Source organism: Melopsittacus undulatus, chromosome 6 (assembly GCF_012275295.1).
Source record: "Melopsittacus undulatus isolate bMelUnd1 chromosome 6, bMelUnd1.mat.Z, whole genome shotgun sequence".
Classification (NCBI taxonomy): Eukaryota; Metazoa; Chordata; class Aves; order Psittaciformes; family Psittaculidae; genus Melopsittacus; species Melopsittacus undulatus.
In genome coordinates this window covers 72,338,909-72,356,561 of record NC_047532.1, presented here as the reverse complement: position 1 = coordinate 72,356,561, position 17,653 = coordinate 72,338,909, and the positions used below count along the sequence as shown (strand labels likewise).

The 17,653-nt window shown below is 38.1% G+C and overlaps 1 protein-coding gene across 5 annotated transcripts in view; it reads right to left on the bottom strand.

Moving 5' to 3' along the window:
• Positions 1-17,653, bottom strand: part of ZNF644 (zinc finger protein 644) — a 77,418-nt gene that overhangs the window by 24,203 nt on the left and 35,562 nt on the right. For all 5 annotated transcript variants that reach the window (XM_031053517.2, XM_031053515.2, XM_031053519.2 and 2 more), the window contains exon 2: positions 6,297-6,348. The gene's annotated coding sequence lies outside the window, so the exon portion shown is untranslated. The remainder of the gene's footprint in view (positions 1-6,296; positions 6,349-17,653) is intronic.

The following is a 17,653-nucleotide window of genomic DNA, read 5'->3' as shown; positions in this document are numbered from 1 at the left end:
CTTTGCCTCGGTCTTCACTAGCAAAGGCTCTGACTGCACCACCCAAGTCTTGGAAGGCGGACGCAGGGACGGTGAAAACCTAGACCTTGGGCCCACTGTACGAGAGGATGTGGTTTGAGACCATCTTAAGAACCTGAATGTACACAAGTCCATGGGACCTGATGAAATCGATTCTATGATTCTAAACTGCTCTAGGTCACCCATTTAAGGCAGGGGACTGGACAAGATCTCCATAGGTTCTTTCCCACCTCAACTATTCTCTGATTCTGTTTTAGTACACTTTAACACAAAGAATCCTAACACCTGCTTGCGTTACTCCTCTTCAGATTGCTCCATATAGAATCATAGAATAGTTAGGGTTGGAAAGGACCTTAAGATCATCTAGTTCCAACTCCCCTGCCATGGGCAGGGACACCTCACACTAAACCATGTCACCCAAGGCTTTGTCCAACCTGGCCTTGAACACTGCCAGGGATGGAGCATTCACAACCTCCCTGGGCAACCCATTCCAGTGCCTCACCACCCTTACAGTAAAGAATTTCTTCCTTAGGTCCAATCTAAACCTCCCTTGTTTAAGTTTCAACCCATTACCCCTTGTCACAGAATCACAGAATCCCAAGGGTTGGAAGGGACCTCAAAAGATCCTGTCACTACATTCTGAGTATGCTCAGACTATCCACTTTTTCCTTTCATTTCAAATACCAGCAATATAGCTACAAAAGTATTTTTATTTTTTTAAAGTTTTCAACCACCAACTTCTGATTTATCATTCAGCTTAAGAAAATGACACAAAAATAATTAAGCATATAACAGAAGCACATTCTCTCTATCCCAGCTTATATATAACACATTCACAGCAAAACTATAGCTTGATGCCCCTCAATCTTCTCCCTCTTCCAGTGCTGCTGTTTTTCAGAGCTGTCTCACTACATAAAATAATATTACCAGTAAGTAATATTATCACACTCAAACGTAAATACATGTGTTTTCCAAGTCAGGACTTTCCACAGGATGCATCATTCTTCTATGCCACAATTTATTTAGATGCCTTCTTGACATGTCACATCTTAGGGGGGCTCAAGGATGCTGGATTCTCAGCATCGTCTTTTCAGGCAAGACAGTAATACTTCCTCCTCACAGAACCCACTCCTACCAGCAATGCTCTGCTGTAGCTTCAGTCACAGTGAGAGACATGTTTCACAAACAGCACATGTTCAGTGCATTCTTCCAGGCTCATACAGTCCTTACATGGGGGATAATACTAAAATGAAAGACTTGCTGTCATTGCAAGATTCTGGTTTAAAGAAAGTGCAAGTAGTCTCAACATGGAGCCAAATGCTGTCAAATTACTGTGCTATACACTGGAATCATGATTTTCTTTGCAGCAAAGCCAATTTAAAGTATTCCTGCCTTCCTCCACTCCCCCAGGTTCCTTCTTGACACTTTCAACTATTTCATTACCCAGTTAAAAAACCTGGGACCCACACGCTGCTGAATTGGCACAACCAAGAGGCAACAACTGTGAGTAACAGCACAAACTTTTAGCAGCTTTCTTGACAGAAAAATCTTCTGGGGAATCTTTTCCTAAAACTTATATTAAATGAAAAAGTGAAAATGCAGAGAACATTTCAGAAGGCAAAAAAAGCTCTGGTAGTCCTCTGTTTAACTGCAAAACACATCCTTATGAAGAACACTACCATGAAGCAAATTTTATGTTCTAAAATTACTTTAAGTACACTACTCAATCAAAGTAAAATGCTAGAAGTAAATGCTAGAATAATTCAAGTGGGGAATATTAAATACATCACTTGAGAATAGTATTAACTCAAGAAATAGGCTTAAATTACATATTAGGCACGATAGCTTGGTTTTCCATAGAGACTTATAAACACAAATCCTTCCAGTAAGTTAAATAAAAAGTATTCTGATTTCTACAACACATCACTAACTTTTAGAAATTTTACAACAAATCTACTCCCCCTTAACCTATAGTTGTACAGGATCAGTCACTTCATATGCTCAGAAACAAGTCCTTTTGAAGCCAGGTACTGCCACCAAGTGGTGGTGAAAGTCTGTATGTAAATCTGATTACTCCCCACGTGCAGGACACACAGAACCGAAAACACTCCCCTGGCCACCAAGTGTGAGCAATGCTGTATTTAATGTATTTAAAATTCATCAACCAAAGCAAAACCTACAGAATTTTCATATCCAAATCTAAAACTGACTTTCAGTTTAAAACAAAGGTTTTTCCTGCAATTTGGTCTTCTTGTTCAGGCACCTTTTTTGAGAAGCTGGGTAAAGAACTATTTCTTCCAATACAAATCCAATATATAGCAACAAACTGACTCTAATAATTAGCTGTTTTCTGTAACTGTACAAATCCCCAGTCAACTACAACGTCATAGAAGTCTTATTTTCACCACAGATCCAAATTTCAGAGAAAGGTGAATTCAGTAACTGAGCAAAAGACCAGCTTATTATTTGGACAAGCTACTCTATGCACTTCTGTTAGCTTGCAAAGATCACAACAGATTGAGAAGGATTTTAGTCAGGTATATTTGACTATTTTTTTTTTACAGGAATATTTCTCAATTCATTATATTGTTAGTTACCTGCATGAACTAGTGTCAGTCCTACAGACCACAGATGAAAACTTGCATGACAACAAAATGATGCTGCACAATGGATTTACAGTACAGCTTTCTTAAAGACAACATTAAGAACAGTTTAACTTGATTTTATTGAGGCAGATCTTTGAAAACCTTTAAACTTTGGAAATATTCATCTTATTTCCTATTATAGTAGATAAAAGTTGAAATAATTTTCATCCAGCACAATTTGAAACACATTTAAGCAATTTCTCATGCTTTTTGGCTGGCAACTATTTGCTGTCCATATTTGAATAGCATCACAAATATTAAGACTTCTTAACTCCTAAAGCATGCTATCCTTCCCAAATATAAAAAGACTACCTGAAATGAACACTGTTTTCACTCATTTAATTTAGAACTTTAGTGTAATTAATTATATTAGTGATATTCACTCATCCTTACCAGCAAAGCAGCTCTCATACTCCTCTATACTCTTTCAGCAATCAAGGGTTAAAAACCCAGTAAGACTGAAAGGAGCAGTGCCAGGTTAAGGCCAAAAAACTATCTTGTACCTTTTTAGTTTAAGAACAAAGAATTCTGCCAACTTGGAGAAAGTTATCACTTTTACCGACAAACATGAAATAGTTTTTAGAAGACCCTAAGCTATATAATTCTGTACATCATCAGATGAGCAGAGAAAACTTGCAATTCCATGTGACAAAAAAAGATAATGTCACCCCCCTCATAAACGTTTTTTGTTTGTTTTAAAAGTCATCACCATAAGTGATTTAAAGGCAGAAAACTCAACTTGATGTTACCAGGACAATACAAACAAGGTGAAAATTGTCTGAGATCCATTGTACGAGCCAAAGAAACACACATTCCACATACTCAAATTTATCCTGTGCAGAATTCTGTATATAACCTATCTTTCTTCAGCACCCATGGTACTATTATTAATTTATTACATCCTCTACTTTTAGGTACAGCAATACTTAATACATTCAAGACACTTTCTGGAAGCAAGTGTTTTCCCCTGATACCTCAGACGCTTAAAATCTGACCTCGCTTTACACACTGTTACAAGGAAAGTCAGCTCAAGCACCTATCTTCTGTCACCTTCTGGTTACTCAGAAGCGCAACGCACTCTTCTATTAACACACTGAGACCAAGATTATTTTTTCCTTACTTTTCCCCATATTTAATACAAGATAGGTCCTCATATGGAGCTCCGGAGATACAGCCTGGAAGTCAGAAACCTAAAGAATAAAAACTATGGTAATCCCGATAAAGTACATTCACTGCATATAGTATTTTACACTTGTGTGTTTTAAATAGCAAAAGGTTATTAATTTCCAAAAGCCAGGATATAATATTTTTTGCATTTGTATTAGAGAACAAAAACCCCAGATCCTTTACTCAAAGAAAACCTACATGGAAACCACACTGTCAGTCATTAAGAAATACATTCTGGTCAACTGTACAAGAAAAATGTCTGAGCAAATCATTAAATCCCATTTTCAACTATTGGTTTAAATTACATAAGCTTATGCAAAAGGACAAGTTTGCACTGAATCGTGGGAGCTGACTGTTTAGAAGTCTAGAAGATGCTGCTGTCTACAAGATGCTTCTGTCTCCATTCATCAGTGGAGACAGAAGACAGAAGCACTTGGGAAATGCAGGTTGTTCTTTAACATTAAGTCTTTCAGTGATCCTTCCTGCCCTTCTCTGAACGTTCTGTCAGTTTTCAGTCCTAGAACCAGACCAGTATTCAAGAAGCAATACATACAGCAATGCAATGTACCTGTGGTACAGATTTGTATAACCAGATCTGGTTTTTGTTTTGTTCCCTGATAAGCACGTAATATTTGCATTGATTTACTGACTATTCAGTTGTCATCTTTACAAAACTGTCAGAACCTCAAGATCTCCTCCAAGCAATAACAACACTGATCAAATGCCATGACACTGTTTCCATGTATTCTTTTACACATTTCTTCTGTCCTCTTGTTATGTATGCAAGAGCAGAGGCTTTCCCCTCAGAGACCAGCTTTTTTCTGTTATACACAGACAACCACCATTAAGATGAAAGGTCTTTGGAGTTTCATTCAGATGATCTCATGCTTAAAGAACATACTCAGTTATTTATATAGACTTCTTAACTAATTTTCCACATTTAAACCAGTAATGAGATAACACATAAATTAAGAAGAGACAGAACATAAACTGTAAGCATGTACTGAAAGGATTGGAAGGCAGAGGGAACAATCTAAATCTTACTGAGAATACAAGTCCCTTCTGTAGCCATGATTTTTGTTTTGCACTCATCCTCAGATAAAGTATTTTCTTTTGCAGAGTTGTATTTACTCCTTTTCTCAAAGCAGCACATTCTAGAAACTTGCAAAGTCAAGCTAAGGCAGTAAACATTGTCTACATCTGATTATATGCATGCTACAGCAGTACAGCTTACTTCTAATTGTTCATAGTTCAGACAACAATCCATAATCGAAAGTCCTGAATCAGTTGTACATTATACAAAGGAACAACATTGAACAAAGTGTTGTTTTAAACTCCCCACAAAGCATTCTGCTGTAATCAGCATTTTAAAGTGGACAGCAGTAGCAATAAGAAAAGTCTTAGCAGAGCAGAAGACACAACAGACACATCTATTTTAAAATGCACATACTACATTTTGGGAGTTGGAACTGGATGATCCTAAGGACTTTTCCAACCCTAAACATTCTATGATTTTTGAAACTACATCTACAGCTAAAGAACAAGGCCATCTGAGCAAATGGGATCTTACTCTTACTCTCACCTCTTCAAAATACCAGGTCACCACAAGAAGCTGTATGAAAGATGGCATATTGGTCAAGCAGCAAGCAGGAAACTTGAGGAGCCAGCTTTTGTTTGGTATGGAAGCCTGTGTACACAAGTTCATCATGCCCTGTCTCCACAGCAGAGAATTTACTGAACTGTGGGGCCCTACCTAAAGATACTCTTGAACGACTCAAGCTAAAACAGACTAAAGCAAATTGGTCCCTGTTAAATTTCACAAAATTGAATGGAGAAGAGACTAATATTACAGTTCGAAGTTTTCCTGAAGTAGAATATCAAGTAACATGAAGAGAAACAAAATCTGGGCTAAGTTCTTTTTTTCCTCAAAATAAGAGGGGGTGGGACAAATGCCAAAGTTACAGAATGATTTTCGCAGACTGACACTTTGCATTTGCAAATAGACACCTCAGTTCTACAGCTCATGAGCACCAGCAGTAAATCTTCATAGACTTTTGTTTTTCAAATAGCACCCAGAAGTACCCCTGAGGGAAAAAAAAACCCAACAAAACCCAAACCCAAACTCAAGAGAATTTCAGCATTAAAGATCTGAGATGCTATTCTGGTAGCCGGTCAAGTTTCCCACACAGTTATTTATTAATCGAGTAAGTGCAAGTTTAACAGCTGCTTTCACAATGCAAAGTTCACTTTCAGTACTTTGAAACCAGATGGAGAATGTGTAGAGGATGAAATTAATTTGAAGTACTCATCATTTTGGTTCTCAATAACTAGCAGAATTCCTTGACAGCTTTTTGAATGTTTAGCATTATATGCTAATGGACCTAAGGAATCTGGGGTACAGGGGGAAAGAACACCCATACCCCCCACTCCCCCAAGAAAAGCAGCACCCACAAAACTCCTACTCACCTTTGTTTGATTTACATGAAGCTGTGAGATCCACTTCCACATTAAAACAAACCTGCAAAATAAAACAAGAACTTACTGTACAAATAGCACTGTTTCCTGATCGTGTTCTAGACTATGAGACAAGACAGAAAAAGCACGAAGATAAGAAATTCACAGCTAAACAAGTATTCCATCAGTTTTGTCTCAGGGTAGAAATATCAAAGTTCCAGTGGCCTTCATCCAAATACACATGAAATCTTCAAATAACACAGATGTTGATACTTTAATTAAAGATCCACCAAGAAATCCTGGCAAATACACACGGGCTGTTAGACTAAGTGAGCAGGACAGGAGAAAAAGAGTTACAGACCAGAAAAGCTCTGCTGCATTTTCTACTAGTGCCTTCAAGATCTCTGGATTGGGAATGAAACACATAAAGGTACTGGTTACAAATGTTTTTTAAATCTTTCAAGGAAAAATGACGAACATATCCAAGATTAAGTGTTGAATAATTTTAAGCCTGGGCCTCATTACTTCCTTGCCTTTCCTAGGACAAAACTGTGCTTATTGTTTTAAGGCTTGCTGGTCCATTTTAAAATCATTACTTACTTTGCCTTTATGAAAGATAATTAAGATTAAATGCTCTAATCTCAGTTTTGCTCATGGACCTCTAACTATAGAGGAAGTACTTTACTTCCTAGTTGGAGATTATCAGAGTATGTAACATTTGGAAGAGACCCCAAAAGTCACTGAATCTGCAAAAAAAGCAAGAATGGATTCGGATGCAGCATCTCTGGGTCTACTTCTAACGAAGACACAAGAACCAGCATAGAGCTTTACAGGGAAGGTTATGTGTATCTAAATTGATGTATCTATCACCAAAAGGAAGTCTGAAAGAGATACCCATCCTCAAATACTGCCTAAGATTCTTCCCCTCAATTCGATCACACACAGCTTTATAACTTCAAGTTCCCCAGTTAACCTGTAACTGTGTCAAGGCCACCTCCCCAAATTACAAAGAGTAAGAAAAGACAGACCTTTCAAAGAAGTCTTGTGGGCAATATAAAGCAAGAAAAGACAAGTCTCCGAACTCCTTTCCCTAGCCCCAGGATCATTTCTTAAGTACTACACAAACCTGTTGCCTTTGTGCATTATTGTTATTCAAAATACGCGCTCATTTCTCAAGTAAGATGTATTACAGAAAAAAGTCAAAAATTCTTTAGTCAGGTTTCAGAGTAATGTTCATGTGCCTGGAGAAGCAGAAGTGTTATTTGCAAACAGTAACGGAGCCCTGCTGTGCGTTACAGAAGGTAAATGTAAAGCTACAGTTAAAAACACCCACAAAATATCATGCATGTTTGAAGAGCTGTAACACCTTTCAAGAAATGGGATCCAAAGTCTTTACAGGCTTGAACATTATCAAACACTAGTATCAGCACTAAACCAGACACCTCAGTAAACCTGTGTGTGCACTTTGGCTGGGCAGAGTCAATCCCAGTCAAACACTTCTCTCACTGCAAGTAAGAACTACGTCATCTTCCCCCCTGCAAAATGATCTCACACTAGCAATTCTCACATCTTCTGAATACTGCAATTAGCTGAACATCAGCAATAACTGTTCTCAACATAGATTTCATGGTTTTTGATTCAAGTGCAGACAGAATCTTTGCATCAAAGGATTTAGCCCAGACAACTGTAGATCAGTGCGGTAATACAGTTACTCATTGTAACAGCTTTTTCATGAAAACACGTTAATTTTGAGCAATCTATTACTCTGTTGACATAAGATGGGACGTCTTACATTACTCTACACTGCCTATCTCGAGGGTATGTACTACTCTTGTACTCACTGGATGTGCTCTTCGGAGAAAACTCAAATGCAGTACCCTTTAGTTCATAGGGAGCTCACAGAGCACTTGTGGGATAAATCTGGGGGTAGTCTACAATTGGCACAGAGCGAAAGAGGAGTGAAGAGAGAAGATAGGCCACTGTAATTGGGATATTGCCTGGCTGAAGGAAAGGTGACAGAAGTCTCACCAAGAAAATGATCAGCAAGCAAACTGCTGAAGAGCCAAAGGGCTGGCCACTACAGCACTGTGCTACAAACTTCAAAGGGCCCTGCAGAATTAACTCCCCTTTCTGGGATTTCAAACCCGCTAGTGTTCAACGCTCCACCCTATGGGTGACAGGTCATGCCATGGCATGCAAACATCTTAATGAAGTCAATGCAATCCACAGAAAGACGCCAGATTTTAGCCCGGACTACTGACAGCACTGAGACTCTCACTGTTTAAAGCAATCCAACCTACAGTACTTAACCAACACTCAACACTCAAAGGTCATTCGGCTGTCAGAGAAGATTCCTCTCATGCCAATACAATCAAACTCTAACACCTACCACTCATTTCAAGGGTGTTGACATTTGGAATAACTGAGCACCTGAAATTCTTTACCATCAGATCCAGGAGTGGTAGTTCTCAAAGACTCCTTAGGCAAAGGTGAAGATTTCAAAATCACAAATGCTTTCATTCTGATTTTTCTGTCTTAATTCTCATTATCGGAAAAGGAAGCGAGAATGAAAGCCAGACTCCCTCACCAGTAATAAAGACAGCATCAAGAGACTCAAAAGCAGGTAGGAAATGTAGCTACAGAGCATTCACCTTGAGGCCTTGCCACTCAAAAGGGGCCCACAGCAGGTACAAGGACTGCTGTGCAATGGTGAGGCTTCTGATCACTGATAAGCAGCAGCCTGTTCTGATAAGGGCAGAGAACAGGGAGTGAAAGAAAACTGCAGCGGTGGAGACAGGAAATATCTCAAGTGTACCCCCAGTGGTATGAAAGAAACACGGATTCTCACAAGTGAGAATGATTAAAGAAGCACAAGCATTTCTCACTCATTGGTAAATGTGAACCAAGATCGGTTCAATGCTAACTATGATCACCTTGCCTAGTGACAAAGCATACCAATGATATTTCTTTTCATGCAACACATGAAAAAGGCCGAAGTAGACACAAGAAGTTCTCCAGTCTATATGCAATGACAGAGTCACATTGGTGAGTACTGCTCAGAGACAGAACAACCCCTCAAGTGTATCTGAGCTACAAAGACACAAAGAGATTCTCAAAAAGCATTTGAGGAATCATTTAAAAGGCTGTATACACAGGCTGCAAAATAACTGATACAGATAATCAGAGTTTTCAATCTTTCTGGCTAGCTAGAGAGCAGCTACAAAAGCTCCCATGATGCTGCTTTCCCAAGTAAGCAACAGTTACAGCTGCTACTTACTTACAAATTCAGGTTCCTAAAGAACAACTAAAGTAACTGCTTTCACATCAGCAGTTCACATTGCAGAACAGATGTTATTCATGACTTGCATCAAGTTCGTAACCATTCACAACACAAGGTTATATAAAGATAATTTGAGTTCAAATGTGAGTTACTGCACAAAACTTGCCCAAGTACTCCTCTTGTTGTTAGGATTGGATCTTATGTCAACACTAAATTTACTTCTATTCACTTTGTATTTATGTTATTAGGGCTCTATCAGCTATAGTGAAATATCTCCTACAGCATGCCCCTCTACGGGGCAAACAGCTGAGAAACACTAGAATGCAAAGGTGTACAATGGGTAAATAAAATCTGAAGTAATCCCAACAGAAGTTTTATCCATTTACCTACTATTTAGTTCTTATTTCCTAACAGATGTCTGCTAACTGACACATCTACACCTATCTGGGAAAAGACACTTAACCATCTTCAACCACCATGTTCCCCTGGAATGGCTGAGGTCAGGAATGTAATTCATAGAAAAGTTTTTTTTGGCATGGTGGGTTTTTTCTTTTGCTGGTTGGTTGCTTTTAAAGAGACCTATAATGTAATACAAAACCAGCTTTTGACCCTACAGATGACTATGCTTGTGGGAGAAGGCCAGAAGAGGAAGAAACAAAGGGTAGAATAAACTACACCATGCAAACTACTTTTACTGTGGCTAAACAGTGCATTTCACCAGCTTAACATAAAAACAGCAAAAAGCTTGCAACTGTAGGCTTGATTTTCAAGTGCTTTCTAGGACTTACAAACTTTGATTAGTTGGTTGAGACACATCATTTACATTTATTATGATATTGCCATGCCAGCATTAAAATCTGCTAAATGAAAAATGGGGGGAGGGGGGAGAATGGGATGATTTCATTCTAATATCTGATGCAGCTCTGATAAATGTCCATAATCTTACAGAAATCTAACAATTCTAAGAATCAATGCAGGAAAAATTAGCCAGCAGAAAGCAGAGATTACTATAAGAAAAGGCTATCACAAGAAACCCAGAAGAAGCTCCAGCTAAAATTGTACACACAACTATGAAGAATAAAATCACTTCAGAAAAGGCTTGAAAAAGCAAAAAGCTTATTTGACAATAGTCTCCTAAATCAGTTAATACAGCTGAAAAGCTCTTTAAATACAAGATACACTGCCATTTTCTCAACAAGTAGTCAGCAGTGACCTTGTCTGTACAAAATGTAGCTTCCCTCTTTATGTTTGCAGAAGCTTTGATGCTCCTTGATTTCTATTAAACAGTATAAAAATAACTTCATCTACATTCAGTACCCACAAATACCTAGAACTAACATTCAGTGTAGCTCCATTTAAATCATCACTCAAATGTAAACATGAGGTTTTCTAATACCACAAAATTAACTCCCTTTGAGGATTTGTAGAAGTTCTCTCCATTTATGCTATTCAAACTTCAGCTTAACCAACTGAATTACAAATGCTACAAGGAAATTTACCTAAATTAAATTTGAAAAGGAAAAAATAGAGATCATTCTTCTTACAACAGTTAATGAAATGCAATCTTTAAGTGCAGGATAACCTACTGAAGCCTGAATTATCCAGAAGTCAAATTAAGCAACAACTTAATACTTCACAATAGGAAGAGATAAAATTTAAGTCCTTTTAATGGAGATGCTTCTGACTTCAAAGAATCTGCAGTGAGTGAACAAAAGCAAGCAAGGGACTGCAGGAAAGAAGACAGCCTCCTGCATTTTGAATTTCCTGCCAGATTTTGAGAGCTATCTGAAATCAGTTCAAAAAAGTTACAGCTCTTCCTTTGTGGATTCATCACAGTAAAAGCCACATGCACAGTTCCCAAAGCGGGGGGGGCGGGGAGGGGGCTTTCACGTGGAAGTGTTGAAATCTCTTTCTACTTGGAGAAAGTTGTGCTTTTTGACAACACTCCGTATGGGACGGGGAAGCACTTCAGGGAGAACTGTGACAGTGTAAGGAATGAACACAACTGATCACACCTCAGGCTGTGAAGCTGCTTCAGTCTGAACAAAATTACAACTAGAAGAACACAACATTAACAGGAGTATCACTATAGGGATAAAAACAGTCAGAGAGAGTAGCTTGAATGGAAAAAAAAAAAGAACTTGTGTTTTTACCACAAGTCAAAAAACAGATTTCATTATTATTTAGAAAATATGTATTATGCAAATGGAAACAACTGAAAAGGCCATCAGAGGGAAAAATATCCTATGAAGAGTGTGGTTTGCACTAATGAAACATACACTGACCAAAAAGGTTACTTTTCCTCTCCATCACTAAACAGACAAAGAAGCAAGCATTTAAAGATGTACACAACAGGCCTGCAATAAAGATGTCTGGAGAGAGGCAACGGAAAAGTAACAGAAGAGCTGTGTACTTTAATACATTGTTTAGTAAGCAAACATGTAACTATCAACATAAAAATGAAAGCATAATAAAAGCACTGAACTGAAGCATCAGTTTGAAGATGGAGTTCTGCAAACATCTGGAAATTCAAGGCCTTAAGAGAACATACTAAGTTGTTTCTGAAGGTTATTTATCAATGCAGTTTCTCCCTCAGCTAAGATTAAGTGTAACACTCTAATTATCACTGATACTTAATAAATAACTTTACAGTCCATCAATATCCAACTAAATTGACTCGCATTCTTCACAATGAGAATTACCATAAGTAATAAGCTGCAGAGAAATAATTCATCTTCATTATCATTTCTCTACCAGTTTAAGCTACAGATCAACACACCACTTGCATAACAAATACTTGCACATTTTCAGCCACCCTTCAGCCTGTTTTTGTTGACCACACAAGCTCTTCATTGGCTGCATTTACATACCTTAAATATAACAGCTTCTCTGAAATAAGGAAAGCTTAAAGCACAGAATGACATAATTCCACTCCATACTAATGGCACTGTACGTAACCTTGGCATCATCCTTGACATGAACACTCCTCCTTTCATTCCGCAGTCAGCAAAACCTCGTCAATACATCACCTGTGCAGGAACTGCCTCTACCCTTCAGCTACAGAATCACTCTCTCCATCAGTCCGAATTACTACATATTCTTTCACCATATCATCACACAAGCTTTACATAAGGCACACCAAAATACACTGGCACACCCTCTTACTTAAGTCCCACATGAATGCAATTCAGAATACAGCTACATGAGATCTTGCCCACCTCACAGAAACTGATGATGGCTCCTGACAAATTCCTAGTCAAGTTTGCACACCCATTTTCTCAGCTGAAACCAAGTAATCCAAAATCCAAACCAGTAAGTTTCTTCACTGAAGTGCTTCTCTAAGGAACCAGATACCTTGCATAAAAAACCATGCATTTTGTGTCTAAATAAAAACCAAAAACCACAAAGCAAAACAAAGCTTTTGGAAACATCTGAGGCAGCACCTTCCATGTGCTCATGGTAAGAAAACAGCCTGTTACATTTCAAGGTTTGTTTTCAAATACCAATCTGTACAGTGGTGTTAAGACCTGTATAGTGTTATTACACTGCAAAACCCACTGAATTTTAATAAAAACATGAAGGAGGCAAAGCTAACCATAATAAAAAAATCAAGTTAAGGTTGTGTACATTGAATCAGTGCATACCCTTTTGTGTACCACCAAGCAGCAACATTCTGTTGTCCAAATTACTGTCTTTACATATTATGCATTGTTCTAGAACTTGAAACTTGCATTTTATGTATAGGGTACAGATGCCTGTAAATGAGGCAGGATTCCAATGAAATCAGTCAGAAGACTGTTTTGTACAAGATACTGGAGGACACCATGAAATAAGACTGTGCCATAAAAATACTACATAGGTACAATCAAAGTAAATAAAACATATGTGCTATTTGAGAAACACCATGTTCTAACTACAGATACCTGCATTCGAAGTCATACACAAGCATGTATTTTAGATGCATAGTTTTAAGTAAACGCCTCCTTAATTTTGACCACTGAATAAGCCTTTGTAAGTCTCCTGAATAGAAAAAAGTTTATCAGCTTCATCTCTGCTGAATGAATCCCATGCCTTTTCGTTTGGGAAGTCTGACAGAGAACTCCACCAACCTTCCTCCCAGAAAACTACAGAAAAATGGGGTCTGCTACAGGTATACAGAACACAGCACACAGATGGGACCTTAATGAAGAGCACACGGTTTATTGTCAGTCCATACCTGCCATCAAATCTGCCACCTGTGGAATCCTGACACACAGAGAAATAGATCAGTTGATCTTCACACATTCACTGCACTTCACTTTTTCCTTTCTTGATGTACTGAATTATACACCTCTGAAATTCTTCAACGTAACTACACTCTTTTCTATTAATAAAAACAAACAACTGCAAAGAGCTTACTCTGCAATATATACACTTGCATCCTTATGAAGGAAAATACAGCACAGATCCCTGAGTAGATTTCACTCTAAAATCTCATTTTTATTTATAAATCTTCAACCAGGAATTAGATCAGCCATATTTTTCTTATTTTGAACCCAAAATATAATAATATCTTAAACAAAACCATTGCTGCATAAAAAATACCCACAAATATTACAGACTTCATTTCTTTACACCAGAATTATGTTCCCAGATACCACATCTCTTGTGAAACATTATCAGGCTGTTTGTTTTTACAAATTATTATGAGAAGTGATCAATTCTCTGTACTGTTTCGTATCTGGGGGTTTGGTTTCAGTTTTTCACCACCACCCCCCTCCCCAAGCTGTTTTAGGGTTAGGGTTAGGTTAGACACTGTGTTTGGTTAAAACCATTAAGCTATTTTTTGGGGTACAAAAAGCAGTAATAAGGTTTCAAAAATATTTACTATAAATTATTTTTTCCAATAAATAGATTCTAAACCAAGAAGCCTGATGATATCCGTTAATATCTAAATGGATTTACGTCTCTGCTCCCATTAAGGACACCTTTACCTAAAAGCAGTACCTCACACAATTTTTCTTAGAGTAGTTAAAGCAGCACATTAATAGTCAAGCCATGTTGTTACTCTAGCAACAATGATTTCTGGTAGCCATTTTCTCTTCAGCTTTAACACTGTTTCAAAGCCAACAGTCCTTACTGCAATCTCTGTTTAAACCCAAAGGCGGCAAACTGCTCAGCAGTTTCCTCTCTGCCTGCATACTTCAGATACCTCCCTCGAGTCTCACTTCAGCCTAATGTACTTACCTAACACTCTTCCCTAATGCTGGACTCCCCACAGTCTCAGCTTACAATGAAAATGGAACAGTATGGCAGTCCATTAAAAAACAAACAACCTATCTATGTTTGGGAGACTAAACAGTCTGCAGGACACTCCGAAGAGCAGAACAGTGATGCAATTCATTATGTTAAACTGCAAGCTCTAAGAATGCAGCTCAAGACAAGAACACCAGGTAACAGGCTTTATAGCCATGGTCACAGCACTACCAGCAGTCACAGAGAGCCCCTTCTCAGATCACAGATTAGAAAATCAAAACAAGTGCTGCAGCCGAAAGCAGTATCTTGGTGGACTGACGTATCTCTGATTTTTCTGTTTCTGGAAAACCAGTTTAAGACAAAACTAACATACACATTAATTTCTAACCCCTCCTCTACATTTCTGCAGTCTTAAAATCACAACACCTGAAACACTTTCCAGGCTTGCTTAATACTGCAATGCAGTTCTGAAAAACAGGTTAAATCTAAAGTTCTCCAGCTCAAAATCAGTGCTAAATGACACTATTTTCACTTCTTTCTTGAAAAAAAAATATAAAATCTCCCCATCTTGTATCATGACAGTTTGAAAGAAAGCAATGTGGCAGCAGGGCACTAACAAGAATGTGAAGTACATAAATATTCGTAACAGCAATGGGAGGAAGTAGTGAGCTGATATTATTAGCATCCTACAGAACAGGATCCCAAGTCCAAATTCAGTTCCTCACAAGTTTGTTCCAGTTGAACAGGTAGCTATGCTGGGGATCACGAGCTCTAATGCCCACTGTTGTCTGTCTAGACAGTGCTTTTGACTCTTGCTGTAGACTGTGTCAGGAAAGGGATTCTCCTTGTTCATAGCCCCAGCAAAGTGTATTTTCTATGCATGTGAAAATGTAAACTCTAACATAAATTTCCTAGAGCTTTCATGCACACTTTTATTTCCAAAAGTATTTGTAAACCCCTGCTTATAAAGTAGCAAGAAATATCTCATACGTAAAGGCTTAAACTTAAAATGAAGACAGGTTTACATTTAACTCTGAACTGGTGTGGCTGAGATGATATTCTGATATCCCTATGACACTAACCTCCAGGAGAGGACAGAACAGACACTCTGGAGTATTAGCATCTGTAAATAGCACTGCTAACTCCCAAAGAGCCTGCTTGCTCATCATCAGAGGACTAAGCTATCATTACAGGGAATGTTCTAATATGACAAAATAACCATATAAAATAATCACCTAAAAATAAAAAAATCCACTGGTATTCTCACTGCAATAGTTTTGTCCAAATATACATAGATTTTATGCAATAAGATTCAACTCCTGTTTACCAGATTTAAAGTGAAGCTACAAAATACTCTGTTTCTAATTGGGTTCATATACATGCTATTATTTATCATCCATTAAAGATCACTTTGGGGAGTCACATATACATAACTAGTAACATAAAGCCTGTCCTTCATTTTGCAGAACCCTGCTTACTGATGACAAAGGATTGGTTTTGGTGAAGGAGTAAAGTTAAAATACGCTCTCTATTGATAGCTATTGAAAACAGGTTTTTTTTTAGGTAAGTAAAAATCCATTCCTCACTGAGCTACTTAGTGTTCACTCTTGGTCTGGTGGCACTTTAAGCTTCCAACATTGTCCATCATCTACTTAAGTAGGAAAGAACTATGCCCTACTTTATAAGCTGTAGCAATGCAACATAATTAAATCAATTGTGTTTTATTATTACATCTTTATACTACATAGCTGCATTAGTGCGTCTGTGTCACCCCCCCCCCCCCTTTTTTCAATAGGAACAACCCACGTCTTACAACCCAGGTCATACTACCTGGTGATGCCTCCACACACCTCTCTGAAATGCAATCTGAGATCAACAGTTACCATTTTGAACATTCCATTGAACCACCACGATAATTGGAGATCAGCTCTGACACAACATCTATGTCTCATTACCAAGCTCCTATTCATGGTCCTTGTGTCTAGTTTTATTACTAACACATTTAAATAACTCCCATACAGGGCTGTTTCCTGTAACACCATTTCCAAGTGTTTTGCAAAGTTACTAAGCCTTTGCTTAAAATTATTCCATGAAAAGAATTTTACTATGAAGGCAGATATTCTCAAGGTCTACCCCAAGGTCTCTCTACCCAGGTTACTCAGTACCTTGTGGTCTCTTTCTACATAGTATAATAAACTTCTATGGAGCCTCCATGTCAGATTGCAAGACAGTATAGCGTAGCAGTCCTAGGCAGGCTTCACTTCAAGGTTAGGGCTTCAATATTCTTTTTCTCTTCAAACTCGAATGCTTTAAATGCTTGTGGATTTTGTATCACTGTTTGCTTCCTTTTGCTTAGCCATCAGAAGATTTCTCTCTTTGATTCTTTTACTATTTAAAGTAATTCTTCCAAACATGTAACAGCCAATGGACAAGCTCAGTCCTTCCAATTTGCAGTTTTTAGTAATAAGATGTCTGGGATTTCAGGTGTAAGTGTGCAGCATTTCTTGCAGAGACTTATCTCTGTTCATATGGATACAGGCAGCAAAGTATCTTGGTTTTTCCTACCCTGTCGTACCTGCAAATACATAACTACTGGCCTGCTTTTCACTAGCCAGCTGTAGTGACACACAACCAATAAACTGAGGCAGGGCATACAGCTTCTAACAAATACATGTAAGGGTCACAACGTAACTTCCACACAACAAAACAAGAAAAATCCATTACCTCAGATGTGTTTGGCCACTTCATCATCACCATTTTGGCCATGCAACATAACACATTTCATACAAAATACTGACCTCATGCTAAAAATGCTGATGTCTTCATCATATGATAAACGAGAGCAGTGAATACT